Here is a 12,372-nt window from a genome sequence, read left to right as displayed (position 1 = left end):
TAAAAACAGAAATTACGAGTTTTATATATTTTATTCGCAGTTTTTTGTTGGGGGTGTCAAAAATTCCGCCTAAAATTCTGATACACCTTGTCGACCACTTGTTTGTTCTGAATAAAATACTTTTTATAAACACTGTTTTAACTAAAAACAACCTAAGATTGTTTCTCAAAGTTTGCCTATTTTTATAACAACATTATATCAACAAAAAATTAAATACAAACAAATTGTGATTGTTTGTCAAAGTTTGCCTTCAAGGCTGCGTTTTCCATTTGCACGATTCATGTTTTGGATCAACCGGATCACGTGACTCTTCTGGCGGTCATGTTGTAAGCCCTAACGGTATTTTTGGAGATTACCCATAAATGTGTGATTTGAAGTTAATGAATTTCCAAGGTTTTTACACGGAAATTTCTCCAGACAAGGCGTGACGCTACTTAATGTTAGGAGCTAACAAGACCGAAAGGAGATGATTATAGTTACTCGTCTTGAAAAGATCAAAGTTATTTTTTATTACAAAGAAATCACCACTTATCAAGGTCCAGATTCCACTAGAGGAGAAGAGCTAAAGAGTGTACAGTTTTCAAAAGGGCGATATCGTAGTAATCGTCAGAAATGTAAATTTGGTAAATTGGATTACTTAAGGGAAACGGCTCATCAAAAAAACATTGGACTTGATGATGGCTATATTGTAGTCAGCTGGAAAGCAGTTAAACGGGAGCGAGTTCCGCAGGTGTGCAGTTCTTAGAAAGAAGCTTTGTTCATAGAATCTGCGTTTAGGCTTAGTCACAGATAAATAGTGGGGGAAATTATTGATAGTGTTTACAGCCAAACGAGTGTTTCTCGTGAATGTTCGGCGAGGGGGAACCATAGATTGGAGCTCAGACGAGCACTTGCCATGAAAATAAGGATAAAAAAGAGACAGGCTTAGAATGTCCCTTCTGTGAGAAAGAGGTTGTAGGGAAGAGAAAAGGGTATCCCCACTAGGCTACGAAGTCTGTTCTGAATTCTGTCAAGGCAGGATAAGATCTTCCTCGCAGCTCCTGCCCATATGTGACAGCAATACTCCATCATTGGTTCTTATATAGGTAGAGAATTGCATCAGCAGCTAGATATATACTGGATCGATAGAAGGATCCCATCATTTTTCCAGCGATATTGGCAACGGATTGGATGTACGTAAAGAAAACAAGCGACAGGAAAAGAATTCCACAAGTGGAAAGAAACTCCTGAAAAAGGAAGCTGCATTACAATGAGGTATCCAAACAGCAAATTGATGGAGACCGCTAGGCCAAATAGTCAAATGAGCTGTAACAAATTAAGCAGGGAAAAAGATCAGACCATTCTGAAGAACATACAATCTAATAGCATTTATAGAAAAAACACTGAGACTAGCAACATCACGTCTGAGTCGCGGAGAAAATAGAAAGGGGGGGCAATCTAATTGCAAATACGTATCCGCACCTTAGCAAGAACCTTCACATGGGACAGAAATTCATCAGCCCAAATACACTAAATGTATCAATTGCTTACTACCGGTCACGTAATTTCTTCCTGTAAGCTTTATTTAAATAGATTTCTCGTTTTTATTCCAGTGACTTTTTCGGGGGAGGGGGTGGCTTCAGAGCATTTAATCGTTCTTTCATTTATTTATTTTTTTTAATAATCATTATTGCCAGCTAAATTAGTTACCATCAAACTTGATCTAATTTTTCCACAATTTCTTCCACGCATGTGGTGTTGCTAGTCCCAGTCTTTTCTATAAATACAATTACGGTATGTATTCTTCAGAAATATATTTTTTTCTAGCTCGTTTGACTCGCTGGTTTAATGGGTTCTATCAATTCACTGTTTTAGTATCTCATTTTAATACAGCTTTCTATTTCAATGGCTTCTTTTCCAAGAACCACAGGCATGGCGATGCCCTTTCCTCCTCCCTGCAATTTCTGTCCCATAGAAGAGGCATTACAAGTCTGTCCCCGTTCTACTGTTATTTTTATGGCAAGTGCTCGTCTAAGCTTCGTTTACTATCCTCCGCCAAACTTTCACAAACTGCACTCGTCAACTTGCAACCACTATAAACAGGTTCCTCTACTTTCTATCAGTGGCTAAATTTAAATGCAACTTCCATGAACAAAGCTTCCTTCTGAGAACCGCATGTGGAACTCTTTTTCACTGGCCTACTTCCCAGCTGACTAGAACATTATCGTCCAATATATAGAAGTTCTTGCTATCCCATCTCCTTTAATAGTCCAATTCTGCCCAATTCCCACCAAAAACGATCACTGAGATGTCTCACTGACCAACTTCCACTCATTAACCCTTATCCTCGGGTGGCCTCCCGGCCTTGATAAGTGGTGATTCTCTTGTAATAAAAAGGATCTTTGTGGCTTAATTTTTTACAGGAAGGTTTCGCCACCAACTCCACCTACGCACACAACCGTACACACGCGCGCGTGCGCGCAGACATACACCGTCTATTATTCCCAAATTAGTACCATAGTACTGTCTGAAGATACCGACTTCCTGCCCTAAAATGCAAAAAAAACATTGATGTTGTTTTTTCTTCTTCTTTTTTTTTGCAAAACTCAATCATGCGCTGCAAATCTTAAAAAAAAAAAACAATTTTCTCTGCAAAACAACCAAACCAAGCACAATGAATAAATAGTTGAAGATATAAAAAATCCTAAAGCATAAAAAAAAACTCGCTTTTTTATCAAAATGATCCTATTCGGCATTAAATAATCTATAAAGTGATATGCCGTGAAAGGAAACAATCAAATCAAACCATTATTCCCAGATTGATCACCTATCTGGTACTGGCCGACTCAACGTAATCATTTCAGTCTATCAATGTGATTATGACGTTATCATATCGATTGGGCCAACTCAAATAATTTAAATCTGTCTATTCTCGAAGTACAGCGAAATCGAATGCACACATATCCATGACAAAGGCTGAATTTTTAGTCTGTACTAGAACGGATTCAAAATTGAATGGGCACATCCAATAATACGAAGCCAATCCCCCCACCCTAAAAAATTATAAGAAACCTTCCCAATCACCGATTGTCATGACTGACAACACCCTTCCAGAGAGGCCAATCTTCAAACTTAACATTCTCAGACGACATGAATTAGAATAAATATATAGAAGATACTGCCAAGTCAGTTGCAAAGAATGTAGGCCCCGATATATGAGCTAAAAATGTCTCTAGCTTTCCAATATCATATACAGGGTTACCCAAAAAAGAAAACAAAAGCTAAATGGGGACCATCTAGAACATATGCTTTAGAACGGAGAAAAAAGGGCCAAAGACCCTAGTGTTTTGATGTGATGTTTTGAATATAATAAACTAGTTATTACCAAAGTTTCATTTCATTGGGACAAAACACTAAGAAACGGCGCCTAATTAGAGTTGGGGCCAGTTTTTTTTTGGGGGGGATGGGTCATCCTGTATCTCTATAAAGCCACCATTCCCCCAAGCATGATGTTTCCGATGTTTTCTGGCTGGTGATCCACTAGCCTTTACCCTGTGTACAGGATACAAAAAAAACAACCTAATAGGTTATCAGACAAGGGGTAAATTTTCTAACTTAATAGGTTATAAACAAGAGGTAAATTTACCTCTAGAGGTAAAAAAATTATATAGTCGAAGGAAAATAATTGGAGTACCTGATAGTTTAAAAGTAATTTATTTTCATATTGTGTCATAAAAATTGTACATACCTAGATTCATATGTCTAATATAGCTTTGGACTTCGTTATTATGTTGTGTATAATACTACTTTTATACAAAACCTATAAGTACTAAACAATAAATAGGTTCTTTTTCACCTTTCTTGTTTTTCTGTCACTTTATGGTAACTATAATTTTTTTTTTTTTTTTTTTTTTTTGCATGGAGGTGAAAATGGAGAGATACATAGAGCGAAAGAGGTCAATGATGAAGTAAAAGTTAAGAATGGCTGCTCTAACCTAATAAGATTATCAGATTAGGCTGTCTGAAAGTTCTGACTTCGTGACCAAACATGCGCCAGACATTTACGTTATTGGCTTTCCCTTTGCAATTGCTCGAGGCTGTCTGGGGATCATAAAATGACAATCAGTGAACCAGAAATAGCCTCAGCAGCCCAGGCGATATTCGTCGGTAGAATCGCCTCAGAAAATTAACTATAGATTAACTCTTCCTCAATACGAGAAGATTAAACCTAGAAGAGGGGATATCATACGGATGCACAAAACGATACCTTAGTCGAACAGAGTAAGTTCACTGACTTTAAAATAACTACCTGTCGAACATACTGTCGAGGAGGTAGTGCCGAGTGGTATGCTTGCTACCTACCTAGGATGGGGTTCAAGGCCAGGAGTGTGAATTGATAGACAACGTAATAGGTCTTCACTCGGGCCACAAAAAATGCCAGAACATATCAACCGGCATCCCCCGGTGGGGACATGTTATTTGATGAGAAATAAACAAACTGCTTCTAAACCTTTAGACTTCGCCAAAAATTATCGTAATAGTTCTTATCCCCTTTGCAAACTCAATCATGCTCTGCAAAGGTGATAACAAAATCAGCAATTTCCCTCTACAAAATAACCAGGTGAAGCACCATAGATAAATACTTAATGTTATAAATAACTTGAAACATGAAAATATTTAGCAAAATGACTGAAACCGAAAAGGGGGGGATATGCCGTGAAAAAAAAAACAACAACTGAACTTTGCAACGTGAATAAATACTTTAAAATAGAAAAATGACCGGATTCGACATTAAATAGCCTGAAAAGGGTTAATGTACGGTAGAACAAAACAACCAAACAACCAACCAACTATAATCCGTTCGACTGATTGTTAATAACGTACGATTGGCGTTGAAGTCGACACACTTTTACTGTCGATGTGATCTGCTTGTATATGTGACACTTGTTTAGTACGTTTAGTTTACCCCCACCCCCGTGATGCACTCGGGTAAAACGAAGCACGTCTAAAATATATAGAATTTTATATGTTAACTATTTCAAAACTGTTCATGATAACGCAAACCAAATGTGTGGATTAAATTGAACGAATTTTCAAATTTCCATGACTAAATGTGTCAATCGCTGACTTCCTGTCAGATAATGACTTCCGGTAAACTTTTATTGAATCGTCCGTTATAGTAGTACAAGTATACACCCTTCTTTTACTTATAAAATGATCTCTGAATCGGTAATGATAATAAAAATTTAAATCGAAAACGTATCAATCTGGAAAGTTTTTACAAAAGTCTTTCACACAAAAACACCCGCTTAGCCAAAACCACATTTAATTTCATCTAGTTTTATATTAAATGAAGCAACAGACTGGGGAAGCCCTACGTAGACAATTAAGATACCTCCGAGTTTAGCTTGCGTATCAATTCACATTCTTGGCCTTGAACCACATCCTGCTGTGGTGGAAAAAGAACTAAATATCAGGTAGCTTCTATGTAAAAAGCATACCACTCGGCATTACGTCATCGACAATAGTTATTTTAATGCCAGTGATTTACTTTGTTTGGCTAAGGTATTGTTTTATGCAGTCCTAGGAGGTCCGTCCTTCCAGACCTATCAATAATTTCCCCCTCTCTATTGGCACCTAAACCTAAACGTGGATTTCATGGACAAGGTGTCTTTCCTAGAACTGCCCATCTTTGGAACTCTGTTCCGCTGGTCTGCTTTCCAGCTGACTGCAATATTGTCGTTTTCAAGTTCCAGATAAACAAATTCTTGTCGAATCGTTCTCTTAAATAATCTAATTGTACCAAATTTCCACTACTAACGTTTACTACGCTATTGTCGCAATGACTACCGTACACACATTAACTTTTATCCTCGAGTGGCCATCGGACATTGATAACTGGTGACCTTTTTTGTAAAAAAAAAATAACATAAGTAAACGTATGAATCGGTAACGTGCTTAGTAGGATCAGTTCGAATTGGGAGTTATCTAGAGGTTGAAGGTTTAATCTTCATTACAGGCGATACTAAAAATCTAAGTAAGAATTACTTAAGATTATCCCATAGTGGTTGACGGTGTTAGAACAGTCCTCCCTACCCCCATGGATTAAATAAAGGATTCAGTTCAAAATTCCGTACAGATTTCCAAGTTACACAGAAAAATTCTTCGGTTTCATAACACGCATCTGATGATGGTCGGAGAATACATTAGCTGAAATATTGTAAGAATGACATTTAAGATGAGGATAGTAGTCCGAATAATTCAAATAAAATTTTTTGGTACTCATGCAGATATTGATCAAGACGTAACTCAGCGTTCGTTCGGCTTTCCACGGGACATGACGTGGACAGCTCGGGTTCTGTTGCTGTTTGATGTAACATAAATTTCCGTTTCATTTTTAAAAACTACCGTAAAACAGAGCGTCCTCGCAAGTTTTACTAGGGTATTTTTTACGACATTTTTCACTTTTTTTATACGGCTTTCGGAATGAACGCCCCAACCTCCTTATGTTAAGAGCGGCTTTACTAATTTCTCAGTTGTGAAAAAAGACGGCTGCCAGCATTACTCCACGTTCAATGATAAACCTTTTTATCCCCTTTCCAAATTGTCGTCTGCTACTCGGGTTTTCAGCTCGCGCGCACGCGCATCAAGTTGAAAATTACCGCGCGGCATTGTAATTGGCTCAGCTTTATGTTACGTCAAACAGCGGCAGAACCTGAGCTGTTGATGTTATGTTCCGGAGAAAGCCGAGCAAACGCTGAGTTACGTCTGGATCAATATCTGCATGAGTACCGATTTTTTAGTCCTCAACTGAAAATTTCTGAAACGTAACAAGATCGGAAAGTCAGAATTGAAACCACAATGCACAGAGGGTTTCATTCTGGTTCGCAAAAATAATCTCAGCCGCCACCTTGGCATTCCCGGTAGAGGTTACCGTATGTAATCTCATGTAATATCCCATCGTTTCGTCCACTTTTTCGTGTGCTTTTTCAAGAGCGAAGAAAATAGCTTTAAAATGGTATATGATGCAATTATATAATGATTCCAGTCCTTTGTTCAATTTGAAGGTCTCACACACTCTGGTTTGAGCGACTGACTATTGGTAACATATACGGCATAATCGCGTTCACACACCGGTTCTCGTTAGATCACCGAAGTTAAGCAACGTTGAGCCTGGTTAGTACCAGATGGGTGACCATTTGGGAATTACAGGCGCTGTATGTGCTCTCGGCTTATCTCGGTATTTGTTTCATGTCGTCCTGAACATACATTTCACTTGTCACTGGTATTAACAATATCGACTCAGAAATTGCATGGTTGCTGATTGCGCACCTCCTGCCACAAAAATTTCACGCGCAGGCACCCCTAGGTAGGTATCTATTGTCCGTCAAAGACTGACGGAGCTTATTTATTGGTAACATAGCGCCGTACTAACTGAATAAGGGATAACAAATATAATTGTAAGGTAGGTTAATAAATTTTTATTCTAGAAAAATAAAAATTTCCTGAGCAGCCTCCTTGGTCACTAAAACAACATAGAATCATTCAAAACCAATAAAAATACTCTAAAACTAACACACATCCTTCAATTTACATAGGCCACCTAAACAACATATTAGAGCAACATCCAAACTGGACACACATATATACTGACGGCTCTAAAGACAAGAATAGAAACGAAAGTGCAATTATCTGTAATAACAACGTATCCCAAAAACGCCTACCAGACGATACATCAATTTTCAGGGTTGAACAATTATCAATGTTACCGCATAACAAAGAATTGTTATACAGTGTAACCCGGATATAAGAGACCAGAATATAAGAAAAACGGATATAAGAGATATTTTCTCTGGTCTCAAATTAGAGCCTGTGTTAATATACAATATCACTCGGATATAAGAAACCCGGAAGTAAGAGTAACCCTGACATAAGAGAGCGATACGGGCCGGATAGGAAGTATCTTATATGCGGGTTACACTGTATAGGTTAATAGATTTTTATTCTAGTAAATATTAAAAAATTTCAGGCTTAAGGTATCTTAAGATGAAAGTGGTAGTCAGGGAATATTGCTTAAGTAATATCTAATGACTCAGGTGGAAATTGGATGCAAATCTGATATATTTGAAATTTTAAATGGGGGAATCGTGCCAGAATTGGGTCCCCTAAGACCCATTAAATTGTTCAAATATAACACAATTTTGAAATATTTGTTAATTGATGCCTAATACTTATTGTAAAAATTTAGCAAAAGTCGGAGGAATCCTCATTTTTACATAGGGCTTCCAAAATCCTTTTACTCTATTTGAAATAAAACTAAATGAAATTAAGGCGCTTCTACACTATTAGGACCAAAAAATTTTAATCGATAAATGGAGCTTTCAGATGAAAATCAATGGTTTCTAGTGATTTTTTTCTTTTTTTTTTTTGTCAATTACAAAAATTATAAATTACAACGGTAGCTTCCAAATTATGCACTTGAAATCACATGAATATTACTGAATTATTAAAAAAAAAAAAAGCAACTTTAATCTTGTTAGCAGGTGAAAAATTGTGGCCATATTGTTTAAACCGAAACGGAAAATCACCTTCCTTTTGCACTCTCCTGTGTCTTACGATCGTTTTCATCAAATTTTATTTTTTATTTTCTTTAATAAATAATTTTCTACCTTATCGATTTTCGTAATTTTTGGATATAATCATCTTAAAAATACGAGAAATGCGTAGATACCATTTTTTTTTAATGTGAAATTCAGCATTACGATTTCCGAAATTTCATCATAATTGTGTAAAAGTGGTGAAACTAAATATAGTCAGCATAATCATTCTTACATCTAGCAGCTGTGTTAAAAATCCATAATGATTGGTTAATTAGTTTAGGAGTAAATCATGTACAGATATATATATATATATATATATATATATGTGTGTATATATACATGCATACATATATATACATATACATACATATATATATGCATATATATATGTATATATATATGTATATATATATATGTATATATAACTACTTCATTTACTCACATAAAATTAATATACGAAAGTATAAATTTATGCGTAAACTTTAAGTATTTACTTCAAAAGTGCTCAATAGGTAGAGGTAGTTAGTAAGTTATAAAATATATATAGTGATTAAGCTAGACTGAATATTCCTCGTTTCATCCACTCTAGGACTCTTCAGGCTTTTATATATATATGCAAAATTCCTTGAATAAGTTTCCGTGCGTTTTTATCCAGACATTTAAAATTGTCTTAGATTCTTGAAAATTCAGTATTTTATTGCCATACATCCTATGAGATAATTGCTTAATTTTTATGATTTCAGGTTCAAAGAAACAGGTGCAGCAAGAATTGAAATACACGCTACTAAAGCCTTATTGTCACAAAACAGGTCCTCAAACCTCCCTATAGTCCAGACATTAATCCGTGTGATTTTCGTTTTTTTTCCTAAGCTATATATATATATATGTAAATATATTTACATATTAAATTTTGTAAAACACAGGGATGTATTTATGTGTGCGTTTAAAATACATTATTGTACTTATATATTTAAATAGGTGTGTCTCTTGTATGTGCACCCACTACCCTAGATGATTATAAAAGTTCTACAGTAGGGCACAAATTTCGTAAACAATGCTACATTATTTCAGAATTAAATTAACTATATATATATATATATATATATATATATATATATATATATATATATATGTATACTAGAAAGGAAACGCAGCGTTGTCCGGGATTAAATGCCTTACCCACCGATACTTCTATTGCCATCGAAATCAGTGAAATCGACTAGTTTTAATCAAATATATTGAGTGTCTGCTCTAGTTAGGGACACCCCGCAGTGTACTGGGGGGGGGGGTGGCTCCACATGTCTCCATAATATATTGTAGTTTGCATTGCACTGTAGAGAATCTACTGTTGGTTTTATAACATTATCTGTAAATAATGTCTTTACTTAAAGTTTAAAATGCAAAAATCAAGTATTATGGTTCAGTTGCGCTCTAAACAGAAACATTCATTTCGAAAGCGCCCCTGTCTTATCAAAAAACTAAATGTTGATTTTATGAAATTAATTTTACATAATCATTTAAAGTTTAAGGTACAAAAGTCAAGTGTTATGGTTCCATCGTGCTATGTAAAAGAAACATGCATTTAAACGCGCCTCTGTTTTATAAAAGAATCTACGGCTGATTTTATAGGTTTGGCCATTCTCCTTGTGCGTTGATAAAACTTCTCAAATGCACTTGTAATGTTAGGTTGTATAAAAGTTTTAACTTTGGTCAAAATCGAATTTCTTTCTTTGATCGGATTTCTCTGATTATCGATTTTTCCGTACTTATCAGAGGCATTCCTATACAAAACCTACGTGAGAACATTTCTATACACTTCAAGTACCTTTGTGTAAAAATTGTTTGTTGTTTCCAACTCCATAGTGAACGAACTCACACATACATACACAATACGCACACATACACACACAAAGTTTCTTTTATATAATAGTAGAGACAGATATATATACATATGTGTGTGTATCTGCGTCTGTTTGTGTATGTGCATTTAGGCAGCATTCCTTTCTTTAAGCATGTTTCATAAAATGATGAACAATTCCTCTCTACATATTTCGGTTTGGAACGATTCTAGTTTTCTTATTAGTCTTCTTGTTTCTGGTAAGAACTCGCTGGCGTAACTGTCATAGTCGCGTATTACCTGAGTATTTTCAGATCCTAAGAATCTAATTGTTGCAGTGACAAACACCCCCGGAACAAAGAGACTTTAGACACTCGGGGACAGTGTCTAGTAGCTATTCAATTTCTACCAAAAGAGAAAAATGTGTGTTTGGAAATGGGAAGAAAACAATAAATATAAATACATATATATATATATATATGTATATATATATATATATATATATATATATATATATATATATATATCCTTTGAGACTTTACACGACCGGTCGCCACAGTCGATTGAAAATTACTTCGGGCGACTAAAAGTCGTAAATCACTCGCCCGCCAGTTGATAAAATTTCGCTAAATAAAGAAACAGGAAACACTCATTTATTTTACGACCCTCAAATATGCGGTGACTTAGAATGACCTATGTATCATCATTTGTGAATTCTTTCATCTCTAGCTGTGTGACCGTTGAAATATCGTACTGAAAAAAGAGTGGTCACGCTAAAGGTCAAAAAGAGGTCAAATTTACACATTCGGCATGTAGTCAAAATGTCGTCTTCATTTAGCTCTCTGATTTTGAAATTCATTTGGAAAAAAAATTCTTCGACACTACAACTACATACACTTCATGCTTACAAAAGTAAAGACGAACATTTTAAAGAGGAAAAAATGCATTGGTCCGTCCAGCACGCACCAAAAATTAAATTATACAACAAGTAAGTAATTATATTTTTCTCAATTATATGAATTCCGATATTTGCATGCTCTTTTTGTCCAACTTTCAAAAAATCATCGATACCCAATTTTACAAATAATATTCTAAATTTTAGAATGTTGTTCCGAGGTGAATTCTTTGCTTTATTATAAAAAAAAAACAGACCCATTTCTGTTTTATATCAAAGTATTTTCCCCATAAATTACAAAGAAAAAATGACCGTTTAAATTTTAAAAAGATATTAAACCATGCCGATTTTCTAAGAAATCTAGTTCATTTCAGCTAAATGGTATTTTTTTTTTTTTTTTTTTTTTTTTTGAATAGCGGAGATTTCGGGCCACGGAGATTTCGTACCAGGAGATTTCAGTCCACAATCGTGAATACCCGGAGATTTCATAACACTTTTTTTTCAACACCCACGGTTTAGGCTAGATATTTTAATTTTTGTATGAAATCTTATGACATAATTTGGGTATCGGAAGAATAGTTTGTTGATATTTTTATTAAGAAAAAAGAAGAAAAATATAATTGAATTGTTGTAAAATTATTTACTATTATTGACTGAAACAAAGATATAAAGTCGGACGAGTGGAAATATTTTGGGGCGAGTAAATTTTCCCTCACACTCGACCGGCGGTGGAGTGATTTTTTTTTCAAATCTCAAAGGCTGTATATAAAAAGAAATATATATATATATATATATATATATATATATATATATAGAGAGAGAGAGAGAGAGAGAGAGAGAGAGAGAGAGAAAGAGAGAGAGAGAGAGAGAGATAGATAGATAGATAGATAGATAGATAGATAGATAGATAGATATTAATATTGATGCATATTGATATATATTGATATATAGATATATTTATATTTCTTATATATATATACTAATCTGAAATGAGAAGTTGTGTAAGGACACTTCTCAACCTATATACTCAGTGGATTTTTAGTCTACAGACTTGAAATTTG

The 12,372-nt window shown here is 35.0% G+C and overlaps 1 pseudogene; it reads left to right on the top strand.

The window, feature by feature from the left end:
- Positions 1–7,086: 7,086 nt before the first annotated feature.
- Positions 7,087–7,203, top strand: LOC145255093 (5S ribosomal RNA; annotated as a pseudogene).
- The last annotated feature ends 5,169 nt before the right edge of the window (positions 7,204–12,372 follow it).

The sequence above is a fragment of the Euprymna scolopes genome, chromosome 30 (assembly GCF_053919585.1).
Source record: "Euprymna scolopes isolate OS-2025 chromosome 30, ASM5391958v1, whole genome shotgun sequence".
NCBI classification, from domain to species: domain Eukaryota; kingdom Metazoa; phylum Mollusca; class Cephalopoda; order Sepiida; family Sepiolidae; genus Euprymna; species Euprymna scolopes.
The sequence above is the reverse complement of the archived record's forward strand: the minus strand, read 5'-3'. Positions and strand labels throughout refer to the sequence as shown.